General features: G+C 32.8%; 1 protein-coding gene across 1 annotated transcript in view; it reads left to right on the top strand.

The window, feature by feature from the left end:
• Nucleotides 1-18060: 18060 nt before the first annotated feature.
• LOC148953102 (facilitated trehalose transporter Tret1-2 homolog) overlaps nucleotides 18061-23699 on the top strand; it is a 64876-nt gene continuing 59237 nt past the window's right edge. The window contains exon 1 of the mRNA XM_089087526.1: nucleotides 18061-18136. The gene's annotated coding sequence lies outside the window, so the exon portion shown is untranslated. The remainder of the gene's footprint in view (nucleotides 18137-23699) is intronic.

Here is a 23699-nt window from a genome sequence, read left to right as displayed (position 1 = left end):
AACGACGTATTAACTTAAAACGAACAGAAATTATTCCGTATATGAAAGGGGATGTCCCCTCCTCAATGCCTCGCGCTTTACGCTAAAGTTTGACTGTCTCACAACTCTATTTTTTTAACAATAGAAACCTTAGCGTAAAGAGCAAGGCGTTGAGGAGGGGACAGCCCCCTTCATAAACGGAATAATTTCTGTTCGTTTTAAGTTTTAACGTCGTTCCTTACTTTCAGTTAAAAAAGCTTGTTTTTTTATTTAATTTTTAAACGTTTTTGAATTATCGCATCAAAGTGTCTATTAGTGCCAATAAATCAGGAATTTTCTCGCTCTCACGAATTTATATTTGAGAGAATCGAGGAATCAGATTCTGGCATTTGCGACGATGCCAGACGTCAGGACGGATTAGCTAAACTAGCCTCTTAAATTCTAACAGTGGAAACAACTTCACATCTCAATTAAACACGAATAGCCCCTTTTCAATATTCGAAATTGCCTATGGTGCAAGATGCAAAGGTTCGCAGTAGCGATTGGTGTACAGGGGAATGGCGTGCAAATCCAAGCACATCACGAATAAGATTTTTCTGTGTCCCATCCCTGATAATCGTATGAAGAACAAACTTCGATGTCAATTGAAAATGAAGCTTGGATATATAGCTCAGGGAATAAGGTTTGGAGGAAATGAGTGTTGATTCCAATTTTGGGTAAGAACAGCGAATGGGGCAACTGGGTAATGATTTAGAAGGGTTATGGAAAGGCCTTGCCTCGGGAAAGAATCACACCTGGCCCAACGGTTGCGACTTCAGAGAACTGGCACTCCTTCATGAATTCCCAAAGAGGATCCTGCCCAAGGTACTCCTCTCCCTTAAATGAGGTAAAATACCCCACATAATTCACAGGATCCATTCCAGATTCCTTCTCAAGCTATTCCAATCCAACCTAAAATTCAATGCCTCCGATTCTTCCAATACATGTTGTCCTCGTCCTTGTCCCGTTGTCCAAGAGCACTGACAACTAGGTACGTTTAATACTTTACTGCAAATGCCAGTTAGTATATCTGTTCAAAGACTTTCAATGACTCTTTTAAACACAGAATAATATGTTGAAATGGTTTTATGGAACCTCTAATCTACTTTTTTGGGCGTGTCTGTGTCTCATTACACTGTTTTTGTCACTTAAACTACTATTTTGAAGGGGAGGGTTAAAAAAATGGTAAAAATTTAGTTTTAGGCAATTGTTATTCTTTCTTTCCTGGAAATTATTTTTTTTAGAACGAAGATTCCCTCCATATCCCTTATGTAGAATGAAATAGGAGTTTCGTCCTTACCGTCAACAACTGTCATTTTTCTGTCCCAATTTTCAGGCCAACATTTATTTTTCCAGTTTTAAAGGTTTTTTGAGGTTTCCTTGGTCAAAGGACATAAGGATGAAAGTTTCAGATCAATCGTAGAAAACTTTTATGGCCCATTCCTGGGTAACATTTAGGTCCCTGACTTTAAATTTTTTATTTTTGTGTCACTTTTATTAGGCCTAACATAATAAAAAGATGTAGACTATTACAGATATAAATCACTACGCTATGGAAAAAATTAAATTTTGCTAACGTGTAGCAATTAACTACATTAACATTCCTAAGGGCATGCTAAATTATAAAAAATAAATATATAAAACTACATAAATATTACTAGAAGCATCCTAGACCAATTAAAATAATAATAATAATAATAAAACAATCCCCTTCTCTCAAACACCCCCAGGAGTAACAACCACCGACCAAACACAATTCCATCCACCCTCCCCCCTTAACCCACTCCTCCCTTCTGCCCTATAACCCACTTACAAGCCCGCCCCCTTCCCTCCCGCCAAAAAAAGAACAAACAAAAAAGTAATTCCCCCCAAAATACTCTTTTAATCTATTTTAAACTGTGGGAGATGCTCAGCCACCCTAACACTGACAGGAAGTGAATTCCATACAGAAGAGCCAAGATACTTCAAAGTAAAACCACATCTCACATTATTTGCAATATCCACAACCAAGTTATTCCATCTTCTTGTATCATGCTCATGAACAGAACTGCTGAAACGTAAAACTCATTAAAAGTTTCCGGGACTAGATTATGCACACAATTAAACACAAAAATCGCCGCTTGATAGTCCCTTATGAGTCCAACATTGAGTAGCCTTAGAGAATTAAAGCATGCAATGGTGTGTTTCACATTTTTACGGACTTCTCAATTATTCTTTTTGCTTTATTTTGTCAAATTTGCACACGCTTGTAATTAGCAAAAAAATTGCTGCTCCAATCAAAACATCGGTATGATATATGCGGGTAGATTATTTTGAAATATATCATACGAAGAGGACGTTCTTGCTGAATATGCTTTAGTTTTCTGAGAATGCCAACTCCACGTGCAATTTTGGCGGAAATGATGTCGGTATGATGCTTCCACGAAAGATAAGAATCAATACGGAACCCAAGGTACCTTAGTGACTTAACTAGTACAAGAGACTTTTCACACAATTGGACTTTACCACTTACATCAACAGAATTGCCCACTCTACAGAATGTCATTAAAAACGTCTTCTTTACATTCACACACATTAAACTGAAACTCGTAAACATCTCTATTCTTCTGAGAGTATTATTTGCTTTTGCTATTAAATCATCGACTGATTTTGCAAATACTGTTAGCGCAGTGTCATCCGCAAAAGAAGTAATACATATATCCTGTAGATAAAAGCACATCATGTTCACGTAAACTAGATAAAGTAAAGGGCACAGAAAATAGCCCTGAGGTACACCACACTTCCACACTTCACAAGAAAATACGATGACACTATATCATTATAAACGACTTTAAGCGATTTACCGTAAAGATAGCTCTCAAACCATTAGACAAACTCCATTTATTCCAAGACTTCTCATTTGATGAAACAACCCTTGGTAATCAACCGTGTCAAACGCTTTTCTAATGTGAATGAAAATAGACATAGGTACGGTACCTGAGTTTAATACACAGTTAAAACTTTAAACCAGGGGCTGTAAGGCATGTGTCGTGGAATAACCCTTACGAAACCCAAACTGTGTCTGACTCAAAAGCCTATTCATCGGAAGGAAATTATAGAGCCGTTTATTTGCCATATTCTACAGTATATTTGAAAAGATAGGTAGAATTGATATAGGTCTCCATTTTTCTATATCTGCCTTGCGACCACCTTTGTGAAGGGGAATAATCTTCACCACCTGAAACTGCACCGGAAAACTTCCATTTTCTAGGAAAAATTTAATGATAAAACTAGACAGGGAAGGATATATCCTAAAATCACTTAAAGAGCTCGAAGAGACAAACCACTAACACCGGCAGAACTAGACTTCAGTGACTGCACAACTTTGCGCACTTCTTCACTCGTACGCGGCTGAAATTTCATATTTAATGTTTCCCCACGGCGGTCGTTAATAGTATTGCTGTTCATTTCATTATATTTATTGCTAACACTAGATTGTACCTCGGAGCCAATATTCTAGAAAAAATTCACAAACGTATTTACAATTACATCCTTCCAAATTAATGTCTGCCGTGGTCTCTTTTCCTTTACCACCCATAATCTCATTTAAACTATTCCATGTTTCTTTCATATTACCTTTACTTTCCTCCAGCTTATTTCCATAATAATCAGACATTACTTTACACTTCAGTTTATTCACCATATTCTTTGCTTTGTAAATAAAATAAAAGACTCATCATTTTTGGAATCCAAATATGTGTCATAAAGCCGATTTCTCAATTCTATTTAGTCAATTATCTCCTCTGTTACCCATGGTTTACGGAGACGATGACGGGGGCTTCTTTGATTCAAAAACTTTTACACGTCCTTTCATAAATAGGGTTAATGACTTCCATCAGATAATCCGGGGCTTTAGTAGGGCATTCTTTCTATTCAAACAATTAACTGCAGTCTATTACACTCCTGAGAACCAAATCTAAATTTAAGCCGATCAGAAAACATTTTTGGTGAATCTTCACTAGGCTTATCCCCCCTAAATACTATATTTTCTTTTCAAGGAACTTGAGGCCTAGGAGTAGAGAGGGGTGGGCTACTCCGAACCGTACATAAATTATGCATGTTTTTATTTTTTTCTCAGTGAGAATGAAAAAACAGGAATTTTCTCACTTGAAAAACCCTAAACCACGTGGTCCTGTCACGAGTAGCACCTGTGAACTTGATTTATATAATCGCTAGGGGAAATTATTGATTCACGAAGGGGAGAATTAAGAAACATTAAGGCTTCTTTAATCATAGGTCTGAGGGATAAACGTTCTTTAGGTCAGAGAGAAAAATTAATATTCTATTTTTAAATAGGGCTTCATTGATCTTTAGTGTCAGGAATTATAAATGACATCACTTGTTATCTTGGAATTATGTGGGAGTCTAAAGATATAGAAATTATATTTTTAAATACGGCTTCACGGAGCTTTAAGTCGGAGAGATAAATTGATATTCTAACGAAACCATAATAGTTTAGCTAGGAAAATTTATGAGATGAAGAGATTAACGTAGGAAAGGGTTTCCTAAAAATTTGAAATGCGTTAGCGCAGAGATGCCAAACAAAAGGAACACGCTGAAATTACGTTTAGGGATTATTTGGGCGAAACGGTTTTAGACATTTTAGGGGATTATTTCGGCAAAACAGTTAGAAACATTTTGAAAGAAGATTTTAGGAAAGGTTTTAGAAGAGAATTTGAGGGTGAAACTCTGTGGTCATTATAATACACAAGTTCCATTTGAACAGTGTTGTGAGGTCCTCTACCCCAACCCCAAAGGGTTCCGATCCCCCACCCCCACCCCGAAGGAAGCCCCCGGTACTCAAAGGTCCCCCCAGCTCCCAAAGAGCCCCAGCCCCCCAAACGCCCTCCTCAGACCCTCAAAGGCCCTCCTCTGGTCCTCAAAGGGCCCCCGGACCCCCAAAGGGCCCCCCACCCCCGGACCCCAGAGGCCCTCCCCCCAGTCCTCAAAGGTCCCCCGGGACCAAGAAGCGCCGCGGGGCAGGAATGCGCCACATGGGGATGCGCCACAGAGGGATGCGCCACGGGTCGGGGGGAGCGCCGCAGGGATGCGCCGCAGGGATGTGCCACAGGGATGCGCCGCAGGGATGCGCCATAGGGATGAGCCGCTTTTTGTTAGAGTTCTAGTTTACTTTAATTTTATTTAAGAGTTTGATGTTTTACCATTGAGTTTCAGTTAGAGTTCTTGTTTAGTTTTAGTTAAGAGTTTAGAGTTTTTAGCTTAGACTTTTTGTTGAAGTTCTAGTTTAGTTTAGTTTTAGTTAAGAGTTTAGAGTTTTAGCTTAGTCTTAGCTTAGATTTTTTTTTGTTAGAGTTCTAGTTTAGTTTAATTTTAGTTAATATTTTTATTTTTTTAACTTTGAGTTTCAGTTAGAGTTTTATTTTATTTTTATTTAATAGTTTGTAGTTTTAGCTTAGAGTCTTAGCTTAGAGTTTTAATTTGAGTTCTAGTTTAGTTTAGTTTTAGTTAAGATTTTAGAATTTTAGCTTAGAGTTTTTTTGTTAGAGTTCTAGTTTAGTTTAATTTTAGCTAAGAGTTTTATTTTTTTTACCTATGAGTTTCAGTTAGAGTTCTAGTTTAGTTTTAGTTAAGAGTTTAGAGTTTTTAGCTTAGAGTTTTTATTGAAGTTCTATTTTAGTTTAGTTTTAGTTAATAGTTTAGAGTTTTAGCTTAGAGTCTTAGCTTAAAGTTTTTGTTAGAGTTCTAGTTTAGTTTAATTTTAGTTAAGAGTTCAATGTTTTACCTTTGAGTTTCCGTTAGAGTTCTAGTTTAGTTTAGTTTTAGTTAAGAATTTAGAGTTTTTAGCTTAGAGTCTTAGCTTAGAGTTTTTGTTTGTGTGTGTGTGTAAGTTTTTGTGTGTGTGCGATTTTTTTTGTGTGTGCACATATCAATTATATTTTCATAAAATAATATAAAATTTTCGTGTGTGTATGTGTGTGTAATAAGTTTTTGTGTGTGTGTAAGTTTTTGTGTGTGTTTAAGTTTTTGTGTGTGTAAGTTTTTGTGTGTGTGTAAGTTTTTTTTTTGCGTTTGTAAGTTTTTTTGTGTGTGTAATTTTTTTGTGTGTATGTAAGTTTTTTGTGTGTGTAATGTTTTTTTGTTTTTGTAAGTTTTTGTGTGTATGTAATTTTTTGTGGGTGTGTTAGTTTTTTTTTGTTTGTTCAAGTTTGTGTTTGTGTTTTAGTTTTTTTTTTTTGTGTCTGTAATTTTTTTTTTGTTTTTATTTTTTTGTGTGTGTATTTTTTTGTGTGTGTGTGTATTATTTTTTTTGTGTGTAAGTTTTTTTGTGTGTGTAAGTTTTTGTGTGTGTGTAAGCTTTTGTGTGTGTGTAAGTTTTTTTTTGTGTGTGTAAGTTCTTGTGTGTGTGTAAGTTTTTTTGTGTGTGTGTAAGTTTTTGTGTGTGTGTAAGTTTGTGTGGTTGTGTATGTTTTTTGTGTGTGTGTAAGATTTTTTTGTTTGTGTAAGTTTTTGTGTGTGTGTTAGTTTTTGTGTGTAATTTTGTGTGCGTTTGTAAGTTTTTTTGTGTGTGTGTAATTTTTTGTATGTGTGTAAGTTTTTGTGTGTGTGTAAGTTTTTGTGTGTGTGTGTGTAAGATTTTGTGTGTGTGTTTTAGTTTTTGTGTGTGTGTAAGTTTTTGTGTGTGTGTAAGATTTTGTGTGTGTGTAAGTTTTTTTTTGTTTGTGTAAGTTTTTGTTTGGGTGTTCGTTTTTTTGTGTGTGTAATTTTTTCTTTGTGTGTAAGTTTTTGTGTGTTTTTAAGTTTTTTTGTCTGTATAAGTTTTTTTGGTGTGTGTAATTTTTTGTGTTTGTGTAAGTTTTTGTGTTTGTGTAAGTTTTTGTGTGTGTGTTAGTTTTTTTGTGTGTGTGTAAGTTTTTGTGTGTGTTTTAGTTTTTGTGTGTGTTTAAGTTTGTGTGTGGGTGTTAGTTTTTGTGTGTGTGTAAGTGTGTTTGTGTGTGTAATTTTTTGTTTGTGTGTTAGTTTTTATGTGTGTGTGTGTAAGATTTTGTGTGTGTGTGAGTTTTTGTGTGTGTACCCATATCAATTCTATTTTCCTAAAATAATATACAAATTTCCACTTCAATTCAGATTTTTCTCAAACAGATGAAAGAATTTAAAATACTGTTCTAAATTTTTCATAGAAGATAGAAAAGTTCAAGTTCTCTTCTAAATTTTACCAAAGAACATAATTCAATTCTAATTTCTCCAGAGAAAATAAAAAGCTTCCACTTCAGTTTTAAGTTCACCAATACATGCAAAATTTAAAGTTCACTTCTAAATTTTTCCGTAGAAGATAGGAAAGGTTATACTATGATTCTGATTATTTTCCATGAAGATAAAAAGTTTCACTTTAATTCTAAATTTTCTTAAATTCAATTCCGACGTTTCTCAAAGAGATGAAAAAATTTAAACTTCTGTTCCAAATATTTTCCCAGAAGAAGAAAAGTTCAAATTAGATTCTGAATTTTCTCAATGAAAAGAAATAAGTTATTGATCAATTCCATTTCCCCAAAATAACGTAAAAAGTTTCCTCTTCAGTACAGATTTTTCTCAAAGAGATGAAAAAATTTAAAATACTTCCAAATTTTTAATAGAAGATAAAAATGTTCAGGTTTTCTTCTGAATTTTACCAAAGAACACAATTCAATTCTAATCTCTCTAGATAAAATAAAAGGCTTCCACAAACTATTTTCCATGAAGATAAAAAGTTTCACTTTAATTCTAAATTTTCTTAAATTCAATTCCGACCTTTCTCAAAGAGATGAAAAAATTTAAAGTTCTGTTCCAAATATTTTCCCGGAAGAAGAAAAGTTCAACTTTGATTCTGAATTTTCACAATGAAAATGAAATAAGTTATGGATCAATTCTATTTTCCCAAAATAATATAAAATTTTACACTTCAATTCAGATTTTTCTCAAAGAGATGAAAAAATTTTAAATACTGTTCCAAATTTTTCTTACAAGATAGAAAAGTTCAAGTTCTCATCTTAATTTTACCAAAGAATATAATTCAATTCTAATTTATCCAAAGAAAATAAAAAGTTTCCACTTCAGTTTTAAGTTGACCAAGACATAAAAAATTTTAAGTTCAGTTCTAAATTTTTCAGTAGAAGACTGGAAAAGTTATACTATGATTGTGACTATTTTCCGTGAAGATGAAAAGTTTCACTTTAATTCTAAATTTCTTAAATTCAGTTCCGACTTTTCACGTAGAGATTAAAAAATTTAAAGTTCTGTTCCAAATTTTTCATTGAAGATAGTAAAATTTATACTTTGATCGTGAATATTCAAGTTCTCTTCTGAATTTTACCAAAGAACATACTTCAATTCTAGTTTCTCCAGAGAAAATAAAAAGCTTTCACTTCAGTTTTAAGTTCACAAAGACATACAAAATTTAAAGTTCAGTTATAAATTTTTCTGTAGAAGATAGGAAAATTTATATTACGATTGAGATTATTTTCTATTAAGATGAAAGGCTTCACTTTCATTCTACTTTTTCATAAATTCAAGTTTGACTTTTCTCAATGAGATGAACAAATTTTGAGTTCTGTTCAAGATATATTCCCCGGACGAAGAAAGGCTCAACTTCGATTCTGAATTTTCACAATGAAAATGACCTAAGTTATTGATCAATTCTATTTTCCCAAAATAATATAAAGTTTCCACTTCAGTTCAGATTTTTCTCAAAGAGATGAAAAAATTTTAAATACTGTTCCAAATTTTTCATAGAAGATATAAAAGTTCAAGTTCTCTTCTGAATTTTAGCAAAGAAAACAATTCAATTCTAATTTCTCCAGATAAAATAAAAAGCGTCCACAGATTATTTTCCATGAAGATAAAAAAAAATTTCAATATAAGATAGGAAAAGTTATAGTATGATTTTTATTATTTTCTATGAAGATAAAAAGTTTCACTTCAATTTTAAATTCTCTCAAAGAAGTGAAGAAAAGTTCAACTTCGATTCTGAATTTTCGCAATGAAAATGAAATACGTTATTGATCAAGTCTATGTCCACAAAATAATATAAAAATTTTCCACTTCAGTTCGGATTTTTCTCAAACAGATGAAAAATTTTTAAATACAGTTCCAAATTTTTTCATAGAAGATAGAAAAGTTCAAGTTCTCTTCTGAATTTTACCAAAGAACATAATTCAATTCTATTTTCTCCAGAGAAAATAAAAAGCTTCCACGTCAGTATTAAGTTCACCAAGACAAACAAAATTTAAAGTTCAGTTCTAAATTTTTCCATAGAAGATAAGAAAAGTTATACTATGATTTTGATTATTTTCATGAAGATAAAAAGTTTCACTTTAATTCTAAATTTTCTTAAATTCAATTCCGACCTTTCTCAAAGAGATGAAAAAATTTAAAGTTCTGTTCCAAATATTTGTCCGGAAGAAGAAAAGTTCAATTTCGATTCTGAATTTTCTCAATGAAAATGAAATAAGTTATTGATCAATTCTATTTTCCTAAATAATATAAAATTTTCGACTTCAATTCAGATTTTTCTCAAAGACATGAAAAAATTTAAAACATTGTTCCAAATTTTTCATAGATGATAGTAAAAGAAATACTCTGATTGTGAATATTCTTCATGAAGATATGGAACTCCACTTTAATTATGAGTTTTCTCGAAGCAGTGCAAAATGTACAAGTTCTCTTCTGAATTTTTTTAGAGAAGAGACAAAAAGTTAGCTCACTTCTGAAATTTACAATTGAAAATGAAAAAGCTTCCATTTCAGTTCCTAATTTCTCAAAGACAAAAAATTTAAAGTTCAATTCTAAATTTTTCCTTAGAAGATAGGAATGGCTATACTATGATTGTGATTATTTACCATGAAGATAAGAAGTTTCACTCTATTTCTAATTTTTCTTAAATTCAGTTCATTCATGTAACCACCAAAAACAATAGGTTAGGTTAGGTATAAATAAATATTAATAAATAATTAGAAACATTTCTCCATGTTTAAGTTAGGTTAGGTTAGGTAAACTTATCACGAGCACTCATGATAAGCTAACCTAACCTAACTTAAACATGGTAAAAAGATTAAATTAGGTTAGGTTAGGCTAGATTAAGTTAGGTTAGGTTAATTTAGGTTAGGTTAATTTAGGTTAGGTTAGGTTAGCCTACGTACGCGCGCGGACGTAGGCTAACCTAACCTAACCTAACTTAACCTAACCTAACTTAATCTAGCCTAACCTAACCTAATTTAATCTTTTTACCATGTTTAAGTTAGGTTAGGTTAGCTTATCATGAGCTCTCGTGATAAGTTTACCTAACCTAACCTAACTTAAACATGGAAAAATGTTTCTAATTATTTATTAATATTTATTTATACCTAACCTAACCTAACCTATTGTTTTTGGTGGTTAGATGAATGAACTGAATTTAAGAAAAATTAGAAATAAAGTGAAAGTTTTATCTTCATGGTAAATAGTCACAATCATAGTAGAGCCATTCCTATCTTCTGAGGAAAATTTTATAATTGAACATTAAATTTTATATGTCTTCGAGACATTAAGAAGTGAAATGTCAAGTTTTTCATATTAAATGTTAAATTTCAGACTTGAGCTAACTTTTTTTCTCTTCTCTAAGAAAATTCAGAAGAGAACTTTTATATTTTGCACTTCTTCGAGAAAACTCAGAATTAAAGTGGAGTTCCAAATCTTCATGAAGAATATTCACAATCATAGTATAACTTTTCCTATCTTCTATGAAAAATTTGGAACAACGTATTAAATTTTTTCATCTCTGAGAAAAATCTGAATTGGAGGGGAAAATTTTATAATATTTTAGGAAAATATAATTGATCAAGAATTTATTTCATTTTAATTGAGAAAATTCAGAATCGAAATTGAACTTTTCTTCTTCCGGACAAACATTTGGAACAGAACTTTAAATTTTTTCATCTCTTTGAGAAAGGTCGGAATTGAATTTAAGAAAATTTAGAATTAAAGTGAAACTTTTTATCTTTATGAAAATAATCAAAATCAGAGTATAACTTTTCTTATCTTCTATGGAAAAATTTAGAACTGAACTTTAAATTTTTTGTCTTGGTGAACTTAAAACTGACGTGGAAGCTTTTTATTTTCTCTGAAGAAATTAGAATTGAATTATGATCTTTGGTAAAATTCAGAAGAGAATTTGAACTTTTCTATCTTCTATGAAAAAATTTGTAACTGTATTTAAAATTTTTTAATCTGTTTGAGAAAAATCTGATCTGAAGTGGAAAATTTGTATATTATTTTGTGGAAATAGAATTGATCAATAGCTTATTTCATTTTCATTACGAAAATTCAGAATCGAAGTTGAACTTTTCTTCACTTTTTTGAGAAAATTTAAAATTGAAGTGAAACTTTTCATCTTCATAGAAAATAATCACAATCATAGTATAACTTTTCCTATCTTCTATGGAGAATTTTTTTATCTTCATGGAAAATAATCTGTGGAAGCTTTTTATTTTCTCTTTAGATATTAGAATTGAATGGTTTTATTTGGTAAATTCCGAAGAGAAATTTAACTTTTCTATCTTATGTAAAAAATTAGAATCAGTATAGAAAAATTTTTCATCTCTTTGAAAAAAATCTGAATTGAAGTAACGACTTTTTATGTTATTTTGAGGTAAAAGAATTGATCAATAACTTATTTCATTTTTATCGCGAATATTCAGAATCTATGTTGAACCTTTCTTCTTTTGGGGACAATATTTGGAACAGATCTTTAAATTTTTTCATCTCATTAAGAAAAGTCGGAATTGAATTTCAGAAAATTTAGAATTAAAGTGAAACTTTTTATCTTCATAGAAAATAATCACAATCATAGTATAACTTTTCATATCTTCTACGAAAAAATTTAGAACTGAACTTTAAATTTTTTATGTCTTGGTGAACTTAAAACTGAAGTGGAAGCTTTTTATTTTCTCTGGTGAAATTAGAATTGAATTATGTTCTTTGGTAAAATTCAGAAGAGAACTTGAATATTCACGATCAAAGTATAACTTTTCCTATCTTCAATGACAAATTTGGAACAGAACTTTAAATTTTTTCATCTCTATGTGAAAAGTCGGAACTGAATTTAAGAAAATTTTGAATTAAAGTGAAACTTTTCATCTTCACGGAAAATATTCACAATCATAGTATAACTTTTCCTATCTTCTACGGAAAAATTTAGAACTGTACTTTAAATTTTGTATGTCTTGGTCAACTTAAAACTGAAGTGGAAGCTTTTTATTTTCTCTGGAGAAATTAGAATTGAATTATGTTCTTTGGTAGAATTCAGATGAGAACTTGAACTTTTCTATCTTGTAAGAAAAATTTGGAACAGTATTTTAAATTTTTTCATCTCTTTGAGAAAAATCTGAATTGAAGTGTAAAATTTTATATTATTTTAGGAAAATAGAATTGATCAATAATTTATTTCATTTTCATTGAGAAAATTCAGAAATCGAAGTTGAACTTTTCTTCTTCCGGGAAAATATTTGGAACAGAACTTTAAATTTTTTCATCTCTTTGAGAAAGGTCGGAATTGAATTTAAGAAAATTTAGAATTAAAGTGAAACTTTTTATCTTCATGGAAAATAATCTGTGTAAGCTTTTTATTTTCTCGGGAGAAATTAGAATTGAATTGTGTTCTTTGGTAAAATTAAGAAGAGAACTTGAACTTTTCTATCTTATATTAAAAATTTTGATCAGTATTTTAAATTTTTTCATCTCTTTGAGAAAAATCTGAACTGAAGTGTAAAATTTTTATATTATTTTTGGGAAATAGAATTGATCGATAACTTATTTCATTTTCATTGAGAAAAATTCAGAATCGAAGTTGAACTTTTCTTCTTCTGGGGAAATATTTGGAACAGAAGTTTAAATTTTTTCATCTCTTTGAGAAAGGTCGGAATTGAATTTAAGAAAATTTAGCATTAAAGTGAAACTTTTTATCTTCATGGAAAATAATCAGAATCATAGTATAACTTTTCCTATCTTCTACGGAAAAATTTAGAAGGGAACTTTAAATTTTTCATGTCTTGGTGAACTTAAAACTGAAGTGGAAGCTTTTCATTTTCTCTGGAGAAATTAGAATTGAATTATGTTCTTTGGTAAAATTCAGAAGTGAACTTGAACTTTTCTATCTTCTATGAAAAATTTAGAACAGTATTTTAAATTCTTTCATCTGTTTGAGAAAAATCTGAATTGAAGTGGAAATTTGTATATTATTTTAGGAAAATAGAATTGATATGGGTACACACACAAAAACTTACACACACACAAAAACTTACACACACACACAAAAAAAATTAAACACACAAAAAAACTCAAACAAACACAAAATCTTAAACACTAAAAAAAAAAATAACACGCACATAAAAACTCACACACACACATATAATTACACACACACAAAAACATACACACACACACAAAAACTAACACCAGAACAAAAACTTACAAAAAAAAACAAACTAAAACACACACAAAAACTAAACAAAACAAAAAAAACTTACAAACACACAAAAACTAACACACAAACATAACATTACACACACACAAAAACTAAAACCCACACAAAAAAACTTACACACACACAAAAAATTACACACACAAAAAAAAACTTACACACCCACAAAATCTTACAAACACACAAAAACTTACACACACACATAAACTTACACACACACACAAAATCTTACACACACACAAACAAAAACTTACACACACATAAAAACTTACACACACACATAAACATACACACGCACACAAACACTAACACACACAAAAAAACTTACACACACACACAACCTAAAACATAAAAAAATACTTACACACACACAAAATCTGACACACACAAAAAAACTTACACACACACAAAAACTTACACACACACAAAAGCTTACACACACACAAAAACTTACACACACACATAAACTTACAAACACACAAAAAAACTTACACACACACACACACAAAACTTACACACACAAAAAAACAAACACAAACACATAAACATAAACACACAAAAAAAAACATACACACACAAAAAAACAAACACACACAAAAAATCTTACACACACACAAAAACTTACACACACAGAAAAACTTACACACACACAAAAACTTACACACACAAAAACTAACACACACACAAAAACAAACACACACAAAAAAACTAACACACACACAAAAACTTACACACACACAAAGACACAAACAAAAAAACTTACACACACACAAAAACTTACGCAAACACAAAATCTTACACACACACACAAAAACTAAAACAAAAAAAAAAACTTACACACACACAAAAACTTACAAAAAGACAAAAACTTACAAATGCACACAAAAACTCACAAACACATGAAAATTTACACACACACAATAACTTACACACACACACACACACAAAAACTTACAAACACACACAAAAACTTACACATACAAATAAACTTACACACACACACAAAAACTAAAACAAACACACAAAATTACAAACACACAAAAACTTAAACCAAAAAAAACAATTAAATACCAAAATAACAAAAAATAACATAGAAAAACTTAAAAAAACAAAAAACTTAAAACACCAAAAAAAAATTAAACACAAAAAAAAACTTAAACAAGCACAAAAAAACTAACACACACAAAAAAACTTACACACACAAAAAATAAAACACACACAACATACACACAAAAACCTTACAAACAAAAAACAATAACAAACACAAAAAAAAAATAAAAAACTCACAAAAAAACTTAAACAAACAAAAAATATTAAAAAAACAAAAAATGAAACACACACAAAAACTTAAAAACACCCAAAAAATTATTACACACACACTTACACACACACAAAAACTAAAAAAAAAAAACAAAAAAACAAAAAAAAAACAAAAAATAAACAAAAAAAATCAAAAAAACAAACAAACACAATAAAAAAAAAAAAAAAAATAAAACACACACAAAAAAACTCACACGCAAACAAAAAATTAAACACACACAAAAACTTACAGGCGAACACAAAAAAACTTAAAAACACACAAAAAATTACACACACACACAAAAACTTACACACACAAAAAAAATAACACACACAAAAAAAATAATATGAACACAAAAAACTGAAAAACCAAAAAAACTAACATACACAAAAAAAACATACACCCACACAAAAACATACACACTCACAAAAAAAACTAACACACATACAAAAACTTACACAAACAAAAACATACACACACACAAAAACTTACACACATACAAAAAATTATTACACACATATACACACAAGAAAATTTTATATTATTTTAGGAAAATAGAATTGATATGTGCACACACAAAAAAAACTCTCACACACACAAAAACTTACACACACACACAAACAAAATCTCTAAGCTAAGACTCTAAGCTAAAAACTCTAAATTCTTAACTAAAACTAAACTAAACTAGAACTCTAACTGAAACTCAAAGGTAAAACATCAAACTCTTAACTAAAATTAAACTAAACCAGAACTCTAACAAAAACTTTAAGCTAAGACTCTAAGCTAAAACTCTAAACTATTAACTAAAACTAAACTAAACTAGAACTTCAATAAAAACTCTAAGCTAAAAACTCTAAACTCTTAACTAAAACTAAACTAGAACTCTAACGGAAACTCATAGGTAAAAAAATCAAACTCTTAGCTAAAATTAAACTAAACTAGAACTCTAACAAAAAAACTCTAATCTAAAATTCTAAAATCTTAACTAAAACTAAACTAAACTAGAACTCAAATTAAAACTCTAATCTAAGACTAAGATAAAACTCTAAACTATTAACTAAAACTAAACTAAACTAGAACTTCAACAAAAACTCTAAGCTAAAAACTCTAAACTCTTAACTAAAACTAAACAAGAACTCTAACTGAAACTCAAAGGTAAAACATCAAACTCTTAACTAAAATTAAATTAAACTAGAACTCTAACAAAAAGCGGCGCCTCCCTGCGGCGCATCCCTGCGGCGCATCCCTGCGGCGCATCCCTGCGGCGCATCCCTGCGGCGCATTCCTGCGGCGCTTCCCCCGACCCGCGGCGCATCCCCCTGCGGCGCATCCCCCTGCAGCGCATCCCCCTGCGGCGCATTCCTGGCCCACGGCGCTTCTCGGGCCCGGGGGACCTTTGAGGACCGGGGGGAGGGCCTCTGGGGTCCGGGGGTGGAGGGCCCTTTGGGGGTCCGGGGGCCCTTTGAGGACCAGAGGAGGGCCTTTGAGGGTCTGAGGAGGGCGTTTGGGGGCCGGGGGCTCTTTGGGAGCTTGGGGGCACCTTTGAGTACCGGGGGCTTCGTGCGGGGGGGGGGGGGGGGATCGGAACCCTTTGGGGTTGGGGTAGAGGACCTCACAACACTGTTCAAATGGAACTTGTGTATTATAATGACCACAGAGTTTCACCCTCAAATTCTCTTCTAAAACCTTTCCTAAAATCTTCTTTCAAAATGTTTCTAATTGTTTCGCCGAAATAATCCCCTAAAATGTCTAAAACCGTTTCGCCCAAATAATCCCTAAACGTAATTTCAGCGTGTTCCTTTTTTTTGGCATCTCTGCGCTAACGCATTTCAAATTTCTAGGAAACCCTTTCCTACGTTAATCTCTTCATCTCATAAATTTTCCTAGCTAAACTATTATGGTTTCGTTAGAATATCAATTTATCTCTCTGACTTAAAGCTCCGTGAAGCCGTATTTAAAAATATAATTTCTATCTCTTTAGACTCCCACATAATTCCAAGATAACAAGTGATGTCATTTATAATTCATGACACTAAAGATCAATGAAGCCCTATTTAAAAATAGAATATTAATTTTTCTCTCTGACCTAAAGAACGTTTATCCCTCAGACCTATGATTAAAGAAGCCTTAATGTTTCTTAATTCTCCCCTTCGTGAATCAATAATTTCCCCTAGCGATTATGTAAATCAAGTTCACAGGTGCTACTCGTGACAGGACCACGTGGTTTAGGGTTTTTCAAGTGAGAAAATTCCTGTTTTTTCATTCTCACTGAGAAAACCATAAAAACATGCATAAATTATGTACTGTTCGGAGTAGCACCCCCCTCTCTACTCCTAGGTTTGAAGTGACTGAGAAAACAAAAAGTGTTATACCCTTTTCTGAACAGCGATTGTGACAAAAAAAAATTTTTCACGTTATTTTTGTTTCATTTATTTGTGCATTAGAGCCTAGTTCGACCGTGTAGTTACATATATGAGCACCATGCTGGTCGGTGTCTACCTTGGAAAATGGCTAGACACCCAACCCATTTTTTTTTAGGTTAATGTCCCCTTGGCCTAGGAATCTAATGATGTTAGCTTTAATACTTTTGAGTCAAACAATTGTTGTTGGGTCTTCCTTGGGCTCCATTTTTAGGTTAATCAGAACACATCCATTTTTACTTGTGCATCGGGACCCCTTTGGCCCAAAAACTTAAGAAAGTCAGATATGAGCCAACTGGAGAAAAGTTTCCTGTCTATTTTTCAGCTCCGTTTTAGGGAGCCTGCACCCCAAACTTAAAACATATTTTGCATTTGGGTGCCCTTAACCCAGGGAATTGTGGCTGTAAGTTTGAAACAAATAAGAGACTAAGGCTTTTATTATCCCCCACCCTTCCCCCTTAAATCCTCTGGACAAAATGTGAGGTTCTTTATCTAGGTTTTCTTTAGCAATTAAAAGGCTGGTACTGACAAGTTTTTTTATTGACTGATCGTTATGCAAAAAATTAAAATTCCATAATGTATGGAATTAAAGGTGACCCCTTCACAAAAAACAAAAAATGTATTTTTTCATTCTTTATATTAATATATAAAAGAACTGATTTTTTTAACCCTTGTACCAATGTCTATTCTTCATAGTTGTCGCAGTGTCGTGAATTATTTATGGGAAATCACGTTTTATGCAATTTCTGTAAATATGACCTCTTGCTCAGGATTAATTGCATACAAATAAAATAAGATCTAGTAAAGTCTAGTATTATAGATAAGACAGTGTTATTTGATTGACCATCATCTTCTTATTAATTTTCGTATTTTCCGTGATTTTTGGGACTTTATTTAAGGAAAAGCACAGTAAGTGTTTGTACAGCAATTAATTTTTATATTTTGTGTCCATTACTACGATTTCGAGTGCTAAAGTACTTATTCATTTATATTCATTAATTAAAAAACTTGTTCCACAAAATAAGTTTTTCAAAGAAAAGTAAAGAACTCCATTAAACAAAAAATGAGCAAAAATAAAATCAAATAATCTATGAAGCGTGAAACTACCGCAAATCAGCAATGATGAATAAATGAAACCCAAAACGAACAGAAATTACAATAAATAAGCGAGTCAAACTCAAAACGAGCAGAAATTACCATAAGTTGGGCGCAGAACCCCTATGCCTTCCCAAGGCCAGAACAAAATTTGCACTTTACTGAAAAAATATAATTGTTCTTACTTTTATAAATTTAATAAATCAAATAATATTAACATTTTAATTACTAAATATCAGTATATGTATATTAAACTGACAATACACATTCATTTGTATTTGTTTCAGTAAAGTGCAAATTATGTTCAGGTATTTGGGAAGGTTGGGTTTTGAGCCCAACTTATGTTAATTTCTGCTCGTTTTCAGTTTGACTCGGTTATCTATTGTAATTTTGTTCGTTTTGGGTTTCATTTATTTATCATTGCTGATTTGTGGTAGTTTCATGCTTCATAGATTATTTGATTTGATTTTTGCTCATTTTTGTTTAATAGAATTCTTTACTCCTCTTTGAAAAATTTATTTCGAGGAAAAAGTTTTTTAAATTAATTTCTGTTTGTTTTATATTGACATAGTCTTTTCAGGGAAGAAAAAAATAATACTTTAAATCTTTTCGTTTTTTTAAGACTTTATAGTTTGGTCTGCTATTTGTATGCTGGAGAAAAATTTTCAGCAATTTTTAACAACATACACCCTTTTAAAAATCTGGACACAAACAGTAGTGTTTAATTTCGTTTCGTACCTCCTCTAGTTGACCTGAAATGGAAAACTTAATACCATTCGCAAAAAAATCTGCTTACTTTCTTTGATAGGTTGGATACATTTACGCTATTTTGACTTTGTTAAATTTAAGAGCAGAATTAGCCCCGAAAGTTTGAACATAATACCCTCAGTCGTCGTTAAGATACAGCTGAGATACCTTATTGGGAATTAGCATTAACACAATGCATTTTGAATTAGTCTTAAGGCAACATTTAGTTTTTAAACATAAAGGCAAATGGGAGGGTGGGCGTGGGAAGGGGATTAGTTACTCTCCAATCGCTTTCGACTATTAAAAAGGGCATCAACCCTTTCTATTTTCAATCAAACGAGCCCTTTTCGAAGTTCCTACGACAACTCCTTTGATACGAAGTGCCCTGGTCTAAACAAAAACAACAACAACAACAAAATCATACATTATACCCACATCTATCGTTACTATAAAATTTCAAGCCTTCCTATCACTTTCGACTATTAAAAAGGGCACTCGGCCTATTGATTTGCAATCGAATGAGCCCTTTTTGCGCTTCTACGATAACGCTTTCTATAAACACCTTATATGCCCCCAGGGCATAAATTACAACCCTTATCCTAAGGGCTGTGAGGGTGGTTGTCTTCCTCTAAGACATATTTTCCCGAACTTTCAACGACGTTAAACAAAATGGCTATCTCAAAATTTTTATTGGATGTGGTTGCGAAAATTGTTAGTCGCTCTCCCATTAAAAAATGCACTAGCCCTTTCAATTTCCAACTAAATGAGACCTTTTGAAGTTTCTATGACAACGCTTTCAATGACAACCTTATATGCTCCCAGGGCATAAATTACAACCCTAGCCCGGCGGGCGGGGGGGGGGGGGGATATCACCCTCAAAGACCTAATTTCAAGAACTTTCAAGTACGTTGAACACAATGGCTATCTGAAAATTTTCAATGGATGTGTTTAGGGGAATGGTGGGCGTGAAAGTGTGGTTAGTTACCCTCCAATCACTTTCAACTATTAAAAAAGGCACTAGCCCTCTCAATTCCCAATTGAATGAGCCACTTTTGAAGTCTTTACGACAGGTCTAACTATAAAAACCTTATATGCCCCCAGGGCATAACTTACAACCTTTGCCCTGGGGGCTCTGGGGGGTTTGTCATCCTTAAATACATAATTTCCAGAACTTTCAACTACGTTGAACAAAATGGCTGTATCTAAACTTTGATTGAATGTGTTTGGGAAATGGTGGGACGTGGGAGGGGGTCAAATACTCTCCACTTACTTTCGATTATTAAAAAGGGCAATTTCAATTTTCAAGCAAATGAACCCTTTTGAAATTTCGACAACAACTTTCTACAATAACCTTATATGCCCCCAGGGCATAACTTACAACCTTTGCACTGAGGGCTCTGAGGGGATTATCATCCTAAAAGACCTAATTTCCAGAACTTTCGTCTACGTTGAACAAAATAGATATCTGGAGGTTAGTGATAGGGAGGTTAGTTGCCCTTCAATCAACTTCGACTATTAAAAGGGTACTAGCCCCTTCAATTTCCAATTGAATGAGCCCTATTTTATGTTTTTACAACATCGCTTTCTATAAAAACCTTACATGCCCCCAGGGCCCTGAGGGTTTTTGGGGGAGGGGTTCTCATCCTTAAAGACCTAATTTCCAAAACTTTCAACTACATTGAATAAAATGGCTATCTAAAAATTTTGATTGGATGCGCTTGGGGAAAAAGTGTGCCTGAGAGGGGGGTTAGCTGCCCTCTAATCACTTTCAACTATTAAAAAGGGCACTAGCCCTTTGAATTTCCAATCGAAAGATCTCTTTTTCAAGTTTCTAAGACAAAGGTCTCACTAAAAATTTATAAGCCCCAGGGCATAACTTATAACCCTTGCCCTGAAGACTGTGGGGGGAGTGTCCGGCTCAAAAGTATAATTTCCTGAACTTTAAACTACGTGAAAAAAAAATGGCTATCTAAAAATTTTGATTGGATGTGTTTGGGAAAAATGTGGGCGTGAGAGGGGGGTTAGAGTAGATATCTAGGTAATACTTTGGTGACATTACGTTCCTTGCCGTTCTATTTGGTGACATTAGATTCCTTGGTACCTTTCCAGAGCAGATGTCAAGGCTATTCCCTAGGGCACTCTTGGGGTTGAATGACCATTATCTAGGTAATTCTCTATTATACTTCTATGGGACGTATAGGAACCACTGAAGCGTATCAAGTTGAATGAACTTTATCTAGGTCATCACCTAGGGCACTCTTAGGGTTGAACGATCTTTATCTAGGTCATTCTCTATTATACTTTGCAGAGACCTATAGGAACCACTGAAGTATATCAAGTAGAATGAAATTTATCTAGGTTATACCCTAGGTCATTCTACATGTTATCAATAGAGTGAGTACCCCCTCCCAATTTAATATGGATTTTCGGTGACGTATGGGAACCACTGAAGCATATAAAGTTGAATGAAATTTTTCTAGGTCATTCCCTAAGGCACTCTTGAGGTTGAACGATCTTTATCTAGGTCATTCTCTATTATACTTCTATAGAGGCCATAGCAACCACTGAAGCATATCAAGTTGAGTGAACTTTATATAGGTCATCCCCCAGGGCACTGTTGAGGTTTAACGACCATTTCAAGGTCGTCCTCTATTATGCATCTATAGAGGCCATAGGAACTACTGAAGCGTATCAAGTTGAATAAACTTTATCTTGGTCACCCCCTAGGGCACTCTCGAGGTTGAACAAACTTTATCTAGGTCATTCTCTATTATACGTCTATAGAGGACAAAGGAACGAGTGAAGCGTATCAAGTTGAATGAACTTTATCTTGGTCACCCCCTAGGGCACTCTTGAGGTTGAATGACCTTTATCGTATCAAGTTGAATGAACTTTATCTAGGTCATTCTCTATTATACTTCTATGGGACGTATAGGGACCATTGAAGCGTATCAAGTTGAATGAATTTTATCTAGGTTACCCCCCAGGGCACTCTTGAAGTTGAATGACCTTTATTTAGGTCATTCTCTATTATACTTCTATAGAGGCCATAGGAACCACTGAAGCCTATCAAGTTGAATGAACTTTATCTAGGTCACCCCCTAGGGCACTCTTGAGGTTGAATGACCTTTATCGTATCAAGTTGAATTAACTCTATCTAGGTCATTCTCTATTATACTTCAATGGAGGCCATAGGAACAAATGAAGTATATCAAGTTGAATGAACTTTATCTAGCCCATTTTACATTGAGGTTCCATTTCTATAGAGACCATAGAATCCCCTGAAGCATATAAAGTGTAATGAACTCTATCAATGTCATCCATTAGGGCATCTTTGAGTTGAACGAACAGATTTCTTTGGCCTTGAGTGTGGATATAAATTTCTTCAAATTATAATTCTTTATAGTTTGAAAAGCTGAACTTCAAGGATGTATAGTGTTTTCGATTGTGAATTGATTGGCTTCAAAAAGTCATCTTCTGGGGTGATTTTTGAATGTGTGTTTCTATTGCTTACTACCGATCGTAGAGAAGTCTCTTGTTATCACTGGCATATCAACTACAATATGTGTGCTTACAATATAGACATGTGGCGCAATACATTATGCGTTATAAACAAACTAGGTTTATATGATAGAGTGATACCCCCAGTCTTTGATGGAGGGAAGGATCTATCCATGGTACAAGAGCAAGTTAGAGAAATATGTAGTTCTTTTGGAATAACAGCACTATACGCGAAAGGGAATGTACCCACTGATAAACCTTTAATCGACAAATGCAAATCTGATATACCAATATTTAACTTGGAAGATTTTAATTGTGAGGTTTTTCCGAGTAAAATACACAACCCAGAGGACGAGGTTCGATTGTTTATCAGATGGGTGCCGATAAATATTCCTTCTCGGAATATATGTATAAGATATCCTAGGAAGAAGAAGAACAACAAAATCCGTGATATAGATTGGGATCACACCAAGTGGATGATGAACGATGATGAATTTTTATAACACCCATCACCATGACGATCCAACGGTCTTTTTAAAGACCATCAAATCTATAAACACTTCGTAACCATGGTCATATGAATCCTTTCTGTGCATTGACAGAAAAAAAACATCGTATCGTACTAGTCTGAAACAGTTTTTTTTGTACCATGTGAAAAAATTCACAAAGGGTTTGATGCCATAAGCGGCCAGGTTTTTCTAAGTTTAAATGAAAAGTAGTAAATGCAATTTCATTTTGATTTTGATGCTGGATAAAAATTCATTCATTTTTATTGAAACTGCAATAGTTTCACGAGAACCATCTTTTAGCGCATTTCAAGTTTATATGCAAAATATTAGATGCAAATTCATTTTGATTTTGAAATTTGTTCATTTTTATAGAAACTGCAATAGTTTCACGGGAAGCATCTTTTTGCGTGTTTTAAGTTTAAAAGAAAATCATTAAATGGAAACTCATTTTGATTTTGATGTTGGACAAAAATTCAGTCATGTTTATAGAAACTGCAATAGTTTCACGGTAAGTATCTGTCAGCGTGTTTTAAGTTTAGATGAAAAGTATTCAAAGAAAATTAAATTTGATTTTGATGTTGGATAAAAATCCATCCATTCTTATAGAAACTGCAATAGTT

Source organism: Artemia sp. Qi Xiang Cuo, chromosome 4 (assembly GCF_049724085.1).
Source record: "Artemia sp. Qi Xiang Cuo chromosome 4, ASM4972408v1, whole genome shotgun sequence".
Lineage (NCBI taxonomy): Eukaryota > Metazoa > Arthropoda > Branchiopoda > Anostraca > Artemiidae > Artemia > Artemia sp. Qi Xiang Cuo.
The sequence above is the reverse complement of the archived record's forward strand: the minus strand, read 5'-3'. Positions and strand labels throughout refer to the sequence as shown.